This window comes from Eptatretus burgeri, chromosome 7 (assembly GCF_056783735.1).
Source record: "Eptatretus burgeri isolate ZD-2024b chromosome 7, Ebu_testis_v1, whole genome shotgun sequence".
In the NCBI taxonomy this organism is placed as follows: domain Eukaryota; kingdom Metazoa; phylum Chordata; class Myxini; order Myxiniformes; family Myxinidae; genus Eptatretus; species Eptatretus burgeri.
In genome coordinates this window covers 17,519,853-17,532,737 of record NC_140967.1, presented here as the reverse complement: position 1 = coordinate 17,532,737, position 12,885 = coordinate 17,519,853, and the positions used below count along the sequence as shown (strand labels likewise).

General features: G+C 46.1%; 1 long non-coding RNA gene across 1 annotated transcript in view; it reads right to left on the bottom strand.

The window, feature by feature from the left end:
* The window catches only part of LOC147022750 (uncharacterized), a 72,267-nt gene extending 65,867 nt beyond the window's left edge, over positions 1–6,400 (bottom strand). Inside the window, exon 1 of the long non-coding RNA XR_015059896.1 lies at positions 6,290–6,400. This is a non-coding gene — a long non-coding RNA (uncharacterized LOC147022750). The remainder of the gene's footprint in view (positions 1–6,289) is intronic.
* Between the last annotated feature and the right edge of the window lie 6,485 nt (positions 6,401–12,885).

Here is a 12,885-nt window from a genome sequence, read left to right as displayed (position 1 = left end):
TATTAATTTCCTCTCATAAACTCGTCAATGTGTCACCATGACAACAAGGACAAAGGAAAACAACTCAAGCGAACGACTGTCCTGTATTTTCCACAAGTGGGCCAAAAGATGGCAGGCTGGGTCAGCCGAGAGTCGGGTGAGCGGGGGGGAAAGGCTGGGATGCGGAGGAAAGAGGACATGAACGAGAGAGCCAGGGCCACGAGGTCACGCCACCGAAGCCATCATTCATTCCCAACATCACATTAACAGCAGCCCCGGCTAAAGTGCATCTTGTAACATCCATCTTCTCGGCGGCTTTATGGGCATTTGCTTGTGGCATACTTTGCTTTTAATTCCATCAAAAATCCCTCCCGGTTATAGAGAGTTTGGAAAGGCCAATAAAAAGCAATCGGATGAATTTGGCCTACCACGGTCTAGCGGAACCCGTGTCCTGCCTGGAAGCCACAGCGCCTGCAATTCGTTTGAAGGCGCATAAAGGATTCTCGTTCTCTCTAATCCTCGGCACGATTTTCAGGATTATTTCTTAGCCTGGAGATTTCTTTTCCCTTCTGCAGCCACTTCGTGCTGGCAAGGGCAGGCGTCTCTGTCGATAAGTGGACTGCAGCCTTCCCCTTCGTGCCGTCACATCGACACAGACATAAAGGTCAGCGGGTTTGGTTGCCCGCCTCCAGCACAATGGAGCAGCTGTGTTTATGCTCCCTGAGCCCCCCGCCCTCCACCCTGCACCCTCCCTCTTCCTCAGCCGGTCTGACTCTTGCTCTGTGCTGTTCCCAAACAAGATACCGTTTCTGTGCCATTTTTCTCTCGACGATTCCTTTCCTCGTGTCAGAGCTTGTCTGGACGACACGACCCTCTAAAAGCAACGAGATTAATTGATTCTGTCTGAGCTGCCTAAGCGTTGCTATTATTAACCTGACAGAACCTCATCTGCAGTGGGTTTTAAATAATGTACGTTAATGTCTTTTTTTTTTATGGCTTAATGTACCTCTTTACACTGGACACTGATTCTGCACAGTGGCCTTGAATCCAGATTGAGAGATTCCCCGAGGCCTAGCCAAGTCGTGTAAACAATTCCCCCTCCCCCCCCCCCCCCCCCCGTGGCTTCATCTGCGTAAAAGGACACTTTAGTGACGACTGTTTAAGGCAACTCGGCTCAACTTTAAGGAGAAACTCTGTTCGATTTGGAAGTAAACCGGTGTGGTTGGAAAACGGAGTCTCGTTTCGATTACCCCTTGAAATCAATCGGAGCAGTCTTACTTTGTTGAAGACGTTGTGAAGATTTGGTGAAATATTTCCAGTTCTCGAATGATCTGAGAATTTGTTAGAATTTTGGCAAAAAATTGTTTCAACAAAATTGGGTCCATCACTTTGCGAACAAGTTGAAGCGCTTGGCAGTCTCATTATAGAACCAATAATCTGGAGGTAGTTGTAATAATATAGGATGTGTAAAGATAATGCAAGAGAGGTACTCAAACATACCTGTTTCACAACTTTGTTTTTCAATACTTACCCTTGATCCCAATTCATTTATTTAATTTATTTTCACTAAATGCATTCCAATTGAATATGTGTAGGTAGATTTGTGGGGGGGGGGAGGGAGGGAGGTGCCTCTGGCAGGAACAGTAGGGCATGCAAGATGCCCCCCTCCTGAACGGCTACCTCGGTCCTGGTTCTATGTTCACTGTATCATCGACGTCCGCAACAGAGGACTCTCCGGCTGACGATGTAGCGGGAAAATTTGAAGGGAAAATGTTCATCATTCTGAACAAGATGACCGTTTTGCCACGTCCTTCCTGACAGGGGCATGTTGCCCCCACCTTGCTCTGACATGGATCTGAATGGTAATTTGATTGTTCAAAATCCAATGGCAATTTGATTCTTACAGGTAACGAGCACATTGAGTTCAGAAGCAAGTCTTGGCGAGGTCTCGATGGGGATGTTCAAAAGTGTTTTGCAAACTAGATACTCACAAAAGTGTCACAAGACTGCCAATGCTTTTATTTTTTAATTTAATTATTAGACAATATATTAATTTATATGTATGTATTAATAGATAATATATGAATAATTTTTTTTTTTTTTGTAGATCTATGCCTCAATATACTTTTTTGAGCATGCCTTGTACTAGCTATTGTGTCTCCCTGGATAATGTTGAAAACCCTTCACCATACTAAAATGCGCCATTGTCTGTCTGAGCCTGATACATTCAGTCGTTACTGATCCAATCTCGAACCAAACTTGCCAGGAGGATTAAAGGTCACACGATTGAGGTTGTAGTGACTTCATCCCCCCCCCCCCCCGCTTACCGAAGGGGGTTTTCTGCCTTTGGCAAAGTCCATGTTTAGGTGTATATCCGTGTTAAGATAGCTTATCGTGGCATTTTTCCTACACTGCTTCGAACAACAAGAGTAATAACAACAATAATGATTACAAACCAATATCAATACTTATTACAAGATAATATTGCAACTATGAATATCCCCCCGCCCTTAACCCTTTGAACCCTAGTGGCCACTTTACCGGCCTCCATTCAAACTTCCATATACCCGAGCGGCCGGTTTACTGGCCTCCATTCAAACCTCCATCTACCCGAGCAGCCGTTTTACCGGCCTCCATTCAAACCTCCAATACCCGAGCGGCTGGTTTACTGGCCTCCATTCAAACCTCCATCTACCCTAGCAGCCGTTTTACCGGCCTCCATTCAAACAAACAATACCCGAGCGGCTGGTTTACCGGCCTCCATTCAAACCTCCAATACCCGAGCGGCTGGTTTACCGGCCTCCATTCAAACCTCCAATACCCGAGCGGCTGGTTTACCGGCCTCCATTCAAACCTCCACTACCCGAGTGGCTGGATTACCAGCCTCTATTCAAACATCCAATACCCGAGCGGCTGGTTTACCGGCCTCCATTCAAACCTCCACTACCCGAGTGGCTGGATTACCAGCCTCTATTCAAACATCCAACACCCGAGCGGCTGGTTTACCGGCCTCCATTCAAACATCCAATACCCGAGCGGCTGGTTTACCGGCCTCCATTCAAACATCCAATACCCGAGCGGCTGGTTTACCGGCCTCCATTCAAACCTCCATCTACCCTAGCAGCCGTTTTACCGGCCTCCATTCAAACAAACAATACCCGAGCGGTTGGTTTACCGGCCTCCATTCAAACCTCCAATACCTGAGCGGCTGGTTTACCGGCCTCCATTCAAACAAACAATACCCGAGCGGCTGGTTTACCGGCCTCCATTCAAACCTCCAATACCCGAGCGGCTGGTTTACCGGCCTCCATTCAAACCTCCAATACCCGAGCGGCTGGTTTACCGGCCTCCATTCAAACCTCCACTACCCGAGTGGCTGGATTACCAGCCTCTATTCAAACATCCAATACCCGAGCGGCTGGTTTACCGGCCTCCATTCAAACCTCCACTACCCGAGTGGCTGGATTACCAGCCTCTATTCAAACATCCAACACCCGAGCGGCTGGTTTACCGGCCTCCATTCAAACATCCAATACCCGAGCGGCTGGTTTACCAGCCTCCATTCAAACATCCAATACCCGAGCGGCTGGTTTACCGGCCTCCATTCAAACCTCCATCTACCCTAGCAGCCGTTTTACCGGCCTCCATTCAAACAAACAATACCCGAGCGGTTGGTTTACCGGCCTCCATTCAAACCTCCAATACCTGAGCGGCTGGTTTACCGGCCTCCATTCAAACAAACAATACCCGAGCGGCTGGTTTACCGGCCTCCATTCAAACCTCCAATACCCGAGCGGCTGGTTTACCGGCCTCCATTCAAACCTCCAATACCCGAGCGGCTGGTTTACCGGCCTCCATTCAAACCTCCACTACCCGAGTGGCTGGATTACCAGCCTCTATTCAAACATCCAATACCCGAGCGGCTGGTTTACCGGCCTCCATTCAAACCTCCACGACCCGAGTGGCTGGTTTACCGGCCTCCATTCAAACATCCAATACCCGAGCGGCTGGTTTACCGGCCTCCATTCAAACATCCAATACCCGAGCGGCTGGTTTACCGGCCTCCATTCAAACATCCAATACCCGAGCGGCTGGTTTACCGGCCTCCATTCAAACCTCCACTACCTGAGTGCCTGGATTACCGGCCTCTATTCAAACCTCCATATACCCGAGCGGCTGGCTTTCCGGCCTTCAGGGTTATGGATTTGGAAACCTTGTGCACACAGACAGCCAGAGTCCCCGTAGTTCAGTTATTTCGATAAGTATGTGTTAATAGTTAGAATCCTTCCTTCTGTCTAATGGGAATTTCGTGTGTGCGCTACGAGTTATTTTCCAGTTAGTTTTTTTTTTTTTACATCTACAACAACTACAACACCACCATCGCCCACGTGCATCATGTCACGTATAGGGGTGAAGTTCCCTCTGCCCACCGTGAGCTCGTCCAATCAACGGTGGCCACGGGTCGTCCGACAACCCCCCGGCCAATCAGGAAGCGAGTGGCGAGGAGAAGAAGCCCCTCCCACCAAAAGAGGAGTAGAATGGTTGTGAGGAGCAGTTTTTCGGAGACCGGTTGATTGTGGCGACGGCAGAGTGGTTGTGAGAGACGAGAGGACGGCAGACAGGAGGATCGTGGCGATTCTGAGCAGTCGGTCATCGTGGCAGAGGGTCGTGTTTGGTGGTTGGAGCGATCTGGGACAGTGGTGTCATGGTTGAGCGGTCTCGTTTGTGGGCCATGGACTTCGGGTCGTGGGTTCGAATCCCACCAGTGGTTCAGGTCAGTGTGACCGCACGAGGCGGGACAGGTACCCGGCTAGGCCCATGCCCTCAGCTCGCCTTCCCTCCGAGCTGAAAGGCCGAAAATAGACCCACGAGGTCCATTTATTGTGTGTGTGTGTGTGTGTGTGTGTGTGTGTGTGTGTGTGTGTGTGTGTGTGTGTGTGTCTGGCGCCGTCCTGCATGTAGAATTCAGTGCTTTTTCTTTGCTCATTGTACATTGCCTGCCTTTTATTCGGATAACTCTGCTTTGTGTGCTCCCCTCCACGATTATTATTGTAAAATAACTCCCCCGTGTTAAATGTTCCAGTTCGTTTCTGTCCTTTCTTTGATTTACCCAGCATGATTCAGACTTGACAATTGGTGAGGCCGTATGGGCCGGTAAATTGTTCATTTGGTCCAGCGCAGCTTTGGTAACTTCCGCTCGGTTACGCCGGATCCGAGTCGGTGATAGCGACTCGATTCGGATGAAGTCGGCTGAGGGTGTGGTTTCCCCGGTAGTTGGACGGCGTGAGTACTTCGGTAAATTGGAATTAGACAAGTGGACCCTACCTCACGCCGTCAAAATATTGGCGACCACGGTCCTCTAAGTGACCCGTGACCTTTCGGAGTTCTCCGAGAGTCACAACCTAAATTCCGGGTGTTCGGTGGGAGAAGACTCCACTGCTCCACCGAGTGGTTGTTTATCGCCGCCGAACCCCGGCCCACAACAATATTAATACTTATTACAAGATAATATTGATGCTAATAATATCCCCCCTCCCTTAACCCTTTGAACCCTAGTGGCCGTTTTACTGGCCTCCATTCAAACCTCCATCTACCCGAGCAGGCATTTTACCGGCCTCCATTCAAGCCTCCAACACCCGAGTGGCTGGTTTACCAGCCTCCATTCAAACTCCATCTACCTGAGCAGCTGGTTTACCGGCCTCTATTCAAACCTCCGTATACCTGAGCAGCCAGTTTACTGGCCTCCATTCAAACCTCCATCTACCTGAGCAGGCGTTTTACCGGCCTCCATTCAAACATCCAACACCTGAGTGGCTGGTTTACCGGCCTCCATTCAAACAAACAATACCCGAGCGGCTGGTTTACCGGCCTCCATTCAAACCTCCAATACCTGAGCAGGCGTTTTACCGGCCTCCATTCAAACCTCCACGACCCGAGTGGCTGGTTTACCGGCCTCCATTCAAACATCCAATACCTGAGCGGCTGGTTTACTGGCCTCCATTCAAATCTCCATATACCCAAGTGGTTGGTTTACCAGCCTCTATTCAAACCGCAATATACCCGAGCGGGCAGATTTTTCTCCAGGGAGCCCACGGAGGGGGAGCTGAAAGTCCAAGGAGCTCAGCGTTCAAAGGGTTAAGGGTTTTTCCTCTATGGGAAATTTCTGTGCTCACGTGGATAAATAGCTTATCGTGGCATTTATTGGGGCACATCTACCGGAAGTAAAAAAAACATTATAAACTGCAAACACATATGATTAACTTTTTAAAACGGTCATTGCTGTTGTTTAACACGACACCCCAATTTTGACCTTCGTTTGATGACCTTCATATGCTCCCGTCGGGAGCAGTTGTACTCGTATCCTGTTTCAAAGGAGTATCCAGTTGGCCTGTTTGGTGGTCCCATCTGAACTGATGGCTCCTTGTGCTGGGATCGCAGTTTCAAATGCAGCACACTGTGTTGATTTGTTAAGTCTACCTGGAGGGTTCATAATTAGCGCACTCACCTTTGAGCTGTCTAATCTGGGTTTGATTCCCAACCCGACTATAAACTGTTGGTTTGGTGCTTCGCAGATAAGGCATTGCGTCACAAAGTGCAATTGTCCCTAGGGAGTACGTCAACATTAACCATCCCCTCTGACGGCGTTATTTGGGGGCATTAAAGATCCCACTGTGTCATTCGCAAATTGCATCCTTGTGATGTCTTTAATGTTTTTTCTTTTTTCCCTCCCTTAACGTCTATGTACGTCTCAAATACAAACGTACAAACTCTTCCATAAGCTTTAAACACAAAAATTGCAACAGAACATAAATAATACAGATTCTAACTTTCGTTGTCCTAAAATAGACTTGAAAAATAGTTGTTAAACTCTTATGGTCCTGAAAACTTTGGCCCCAAACTCTTTCCTCCCACGCACCCCCGCACCCTCGCGCACCACCTCCCACCTTACTCCTACGAATGATTGCTTGTCACGATAAATCCCTGTTACCTGCTGTTCTTTGGGTTCGTGTTTACTGGTATTTAAAAAAAAAAAGTTTTATCGAGGGATCAATGCAACTCTTTCCTTGTTTAAACCGGAACTTTTAAAAAGGACCATAAAACTCCAGTGGGTAAACATTGCTGTGTCAAGAACAACCAAGGGGTACATATGAAGGTGGCCAGGATTTTGCTTGATACCTGAAATATTTCTGGTCCAGCTCTCGCTTACGAATGAAAGCACTTGGTGGGGAGTAAGTTATGATGGACTGTTTTGTATTGGTTGTACCGTACTTTCATTTTCAAAGTACTTGTAAACAACACCTTTCTGCAATATTTACATTCGATAGTGAAAACTACTTCGTCAGTGAAAAACACACTGAAGAGGTGCAAGGCCTGCTCCTCTTCCAGCACAGCCAGGTCGGTGGCCTCGCAGTTTTCTATTGCCTCATTTCTGGTCTTGCCTTACCTGCCCCCCTCCTTCCCCCAGCTTTTTGTTCCTCAAGAGTCTGGCCAGGCATTCCCTCTACCAGCAACCCACACCTTGTTCCCCTCCTCAAATCCAGGCTAACTGCTCATCTCACCCCCACTCCCTCCCCCATCCTAAAACCAATATTCCCTCGACTGAAGAATTGCTTCATTGAGTCTGTCCAACCATGTTCTTCGCTCTACTCCTCGTGACCAGCTATTGCCATCTCTTGTTGTCCCCCATCTCTGATTCCTGATCTTTTACACTCCCACTGATTCTCCTCTCCAATCCATCCACACTTGTATGCATTTACCATTTTTTTTTCAGCTTTTCCTGTCCATTCAGTTCCCTTGTCCACTCTATATGCCCCCACTTATGCTGCCCGTGTGCTTATTCCTTCCCCTTCCCCCCACTCCCTCCTGCCTTGTATGCCAACTCCCTTCGCTCCATCGCTGTGTGAACGTCAACCCTCTGTCATTCAACTCTTCCCTTAGCCACGATCTCCATAATTAAATAATAATTGGAATTCCTTGTAGTCGTGAAACTTCATTGTACCGGATATTAAGTCTCGACTCTGGAGATTACCTCCATCGTATACCACGTGCTTCTTCTTACTACGCATGTTCCGTCCCTGCCTCGAGCTTTTCTTGATGTTGTGAAGCAAAACCAGCTGTACAGCTGCCCAGAACGACCAGCTGTGGCCGGGTCATTTAAAGGTGTGTCCTTGCCTGCAATCTCTTTGGGGATAAACAGGAGAAGGGTGGGGTTTGCCACGAACATCTGCTTCTCTTGTTCACGCTTTTCACGATTTGCCTTTTTCTCCTTTACTTGTGACAAGTGTGAAGCAGATGCATCGTGATGACATTTCAGCGATAGACGCTCATCACCTTTCGCTCACCATTTATCACCATTCTCCCACAAATAATGAGCCGCTGACATTGTAATTAAAATGATAATCACAAAAAAAAAAAAAACCACATCAGAATTATTTACCTTCAAAAGCCAAAAGGCGTACGCAACTGCCCTGCCCAACTAAGCGCAATATCCTTCCTCGTACTATGGTCACTTGCGAAGTAAGTTTTAAAAAAATAATGGTTTTATTGATTCCATTGTGGTGAATGGAAGACAAAAAAACGCTTGAGTGCGCATTTCTTAGAGGCTGTTGACTTAACAAAGGTCTTTTATGCCCCTGTGTCATATAGGACTTTGGTTCGTGTAATGCAGTGTGATAAATGGTTCGCTGTACTGCTAAAACAAGGAGGGTCCAGTCATTGGGCCAAGATGACATAATGAATGGACCATGCCATAATGAACAAGTGCAATGAAATTCAAGACAAGGTCCATAGAGCATTGAATTTCCTTGAAGGAGTGTTGTTAAATTTTGTGCCTTCGACTCTCCACCCTGCTAACTCTGTATAAGGTGTAATGGAAAGAAAAGAGAGTGTGTTAGGTCATTGGATGGAGGGGACCATGGTTGTGTTGGGTTTAAAAAAAAAAACCCTCCGGGGTTGCATTCAGGATGAAGTTGGAGATGTGGAAAGAGGGTGGATAAATATCTGTGTAAATAATATGACTGTGTCTGTCCCTTTGTCACGATCGCGATCTCCAATCGCACCGTCAACAAACTGTTGCCACGATCAAAAATGGATGCAGGGATGGGACGGACACAGATCATTGTTTAAAGGAAGATGGACGGATGCTTCCACATGGTAATTTCTTGTGACCATCTCTACCTTGTTTTCGTATTTTTTTTTTTTTTGCTGTACCATCCCTCATCCTTTTACCATCCGTACATTACTTGTAGCCATAAATATGTCATTGAGTCCTGTAAGGATGGTACAGAGCATGTGTGAAAGACTTGGGCCAAAAACTTTCACCAACCAACCTTCCACTGGAACAAAATGACGCACACGCACACGCACACGCACACACACGTCTGACACTTTATTTTCAAATTGTACAGTGTCTGCTCTTCCCAAAATATGATGTAATTCAAAGGATTGTTGTAAATGATGTTAATTTCACAACATCCTGTGCGCAACTTTATTATCTCCGCCACCGAAGGTGGATGGAGGTTATGTTTTCACCCCTGTCTGTCTGTTTGTCTGTTTTTGTCTGTTTGTGAACAAAATATCTCAAAAAGTTGTGGACGAATTCGGACGAGACTTGGTGGGCAGGTTGGATGTGTAACAAGGAAAAATTGATTCGATTTTGGTGAAGATCCGTATCCCGAGTCAGATCCGAGAATTTTTAAAAAGTGATTCTTCACCATTGAGTGATGGTGCTTAAACAATAAATGGCACGATATTTCAAAAAGTTATCGACTGATTTGGACGAAACTTGGTGGATGAATTTGTTTGGTGAAAAGAACGAGCTCATTAAAGTTTAGTTCAGGTCCGAATCCAGATCCGGCCTATCGGTGGGATACAAAACGTAAACTAATCGGCCTGGCGGAGGTATGCACTCTACCGAGTGCCCTTCTAGTTTTAATTGCAAACCTCAAAACATAGTTCCCTTACCTGAAGTAAGAACCTTAACCTGGAAGCATTAGATAGTAAGCTGACTGCCCGGATCATCAGTTGTGCACCGTTCTTCCTTGAGGTTTCCATTCCCCGACTGCCCGAACAAACACACATACACACACCTAACACACCATGTCCAAAATGATTGCCGTGTGGCACAGATGTCTGTTGTCTCATGCCCCTCCTTCTCGGCTTTAAGAGTGTTACGCACAGCCACCTCAAGGTTTCTCCCATAAGTACCACTGCTCTCTTCTACTCTCACTGAACCCCATCATCTCTTCCCCCCCCTCCCACCCCCCTTTCTTTTCATCCACTCACCCACTCATGTGCCATCTCTCTTTGTCTCTGTTCCCCTTTGATTATCTTACAGTTTTCAGCATGTGAACCTGCTGCCCTCTGTTGTTGAGTCGCTCTATGAGCCTCAGTTTCTGTATAAAAAAATATGACGTCAATTGTTTTTCAGAAAAAATGGAAAATCAAAAATATGAAACTTTAAATAAATATTTAAATCACATTCATGAAACCAATTAAGGTGTGATATGGGATTATAAAGATTGTTTCGACAACAATTCCCACAGTGAGGTGTCATAAATATATATATATATATATATATATATATATATATATATATATATATATATATATATATATATATATATATATATATATATATATATATATATATAAACTCGTGTAGAGAAATGCTTGTGGGATGATTTACTCCAGACAAGGAGCATCTGTGAGGGAAGTTTCAGGCAGGGAATAAACCGTTAGGAATTTTACGTGTTGCTGTAACTGCTCAATCCGTAAGTCTTCCTGGATGGATCATTTTAGGACTTTAAATCCAGGATTGAAATACAGAAACCTCCCCACCAGAGAAACTCTTTCCCATGGGAATGAGGTATGGCTGATGAAGAGTGGCTCTAGAATCTACGATGTTTATTGTAATCTCTGGAAATAGATGTCAGAAGGTGGAAAAATTCCCCTCTCGGTCCTACAGTATCTTCACACGTCGTTTCGAGTTTGGTATTTTTTCAAAGACCAACTTGTGGTTATGTATCTATCTATAATTCCAGCAGTGTGTGTGTGTGTGTGTGTGTGTGTGTGTGTGTGTGTGTGTGTGTGTGTGTCTGTCTGTGACCGCTGTTTCCCGACAACCACTGGTCCGATCTCATTGAAACTTGCCAGGTATATTGCTGGGGCCCTGTGGATGTGCCTTTTCAAGGTTTGATATTAATCGGACAAGTGGTTCCCAAGTTATGGCCATTTATTTACCAACCAATGAAAGGACACGTTGCTGCGTAGGCCGGTGCGCGGCCGGCCGACGATGACGACGTCACGTGCTGTGCCAGTTACGATGGGGATCGGTGCCTTAGTTACCGTGGCGTAGGAGTGGCAATGGTCAATGGCAGCGAATGTCATGGCAAGCAAAGACAGGGCGGTGAACTTGATTTTAATTTGGATTTTAATTAACTCTGTGTGTGTAAGTATCTCAGCAGTTGATGCTTCAATGCAAGCGATAATTCGTGGAATGCATGTGAACATTCCGTACGGGCACGCACCACTTCCGGATAGTGATGACTTAATGTCTTCCAATAATTTCTCGATTTCTTCTACGCATTTATAGATAAACACAATGCCCCAATCCAGTCGTCGTTTACGAGAGCGAAGGAACGGCCCGGGTGGTTGTTTAAAAGTTTTTTTTTGGGGGGGGGGGGGGTTGCACGTACGGGCACGTGCACGGGCACGCGAGAGTGAAGAAACTGCCTGTGTGGTTGTTTCTGGCTCGCGGTTTGAAAGTTTTTTTTTTTTTTGGTTTGCACTTACGGCCACGCACATACGGCCACGCACGTACGGGCACTCGAGAGCGAAGGAACGGCCTGTGTGGTTGTTTCTGGCTCATGGTTTCAAAGTTATTTTTTATTTTATTTTTATTTTTGGTTTGCATGTACGGCCATGCACGTACGGGCACGTGAGAGCGAAGGAAAGGCCTGTGTGGTTGTTGTTTCCGGCTCGCGGTTTGAAAGTTTTTTTTTTCACGTACAGCTATGCATGTACGGCCACACACGTATGGGCATGTACTAGTCTATCTATAATTCCAGCAATGTGTGTGTGTGTGTGTGTGTGTGTGTGTGTGTGTGTGTGTGTGTGTGTGTGTGTGTGTGTGTGTGTGTGTGTGTGTGTGTGTGTGTGTGTGTGTGTGTGAGACCGCTGTTTCTCGACAACTACTGGTCCGATCTAATTGAAACTTGCCAGGTATATTGCTGGGGACCTGAGGATGTACCTTTCCAAGGTTTGATATTAATCAGACAACTGCTTCCCAAGTTATGGCCATTTATTTACCAACCAATGACAAGACACGTTGCCGCATAGGCATGGCCGATGGGGGAAGGGCACCATTTAGTTACCGTGGCGTAGGAGTGGCAATGGTCAATGGCAGCGAATGTCATGGCAAGCAAAGACAAGGAGCTAAACTTGATTTTAATTTTGATTTTAATTAACTCTGTGTGTGTAAGTATCACAGCAGTTGTTACTTCAATGCAAGCGATAATTCGTGGATTGCATGTGAATATTCCATAGGGGCACGCACCACTTCTGGATAGTGATGACTAAATGTATTCTCATAATTTCTCTATTTCTTCTACGCATTTATAGATAAACACAATGCCCCAATCCAGTCGTCATTTACGAGAGCGAAGGAACGGACTGTGTAGTTGTTTGAAAGTTTTTATTTTTCTTTTTTCTTTTTTTTCTCTTCTCTTCTCTTTGTGTTTTTCGTTGTGTTGACATTGCGAAAAGGCAAAATACGTTGGCGCTAATTGAATAATTGGCCATTAAAACTAAATTGCGAATAATCGTAACTGCGATATGCGAACTTCCAGACAGTGAGGACTTAACTTCCGGACTTCCGGATAGTGACTACTTACTGTATTCTTTCTC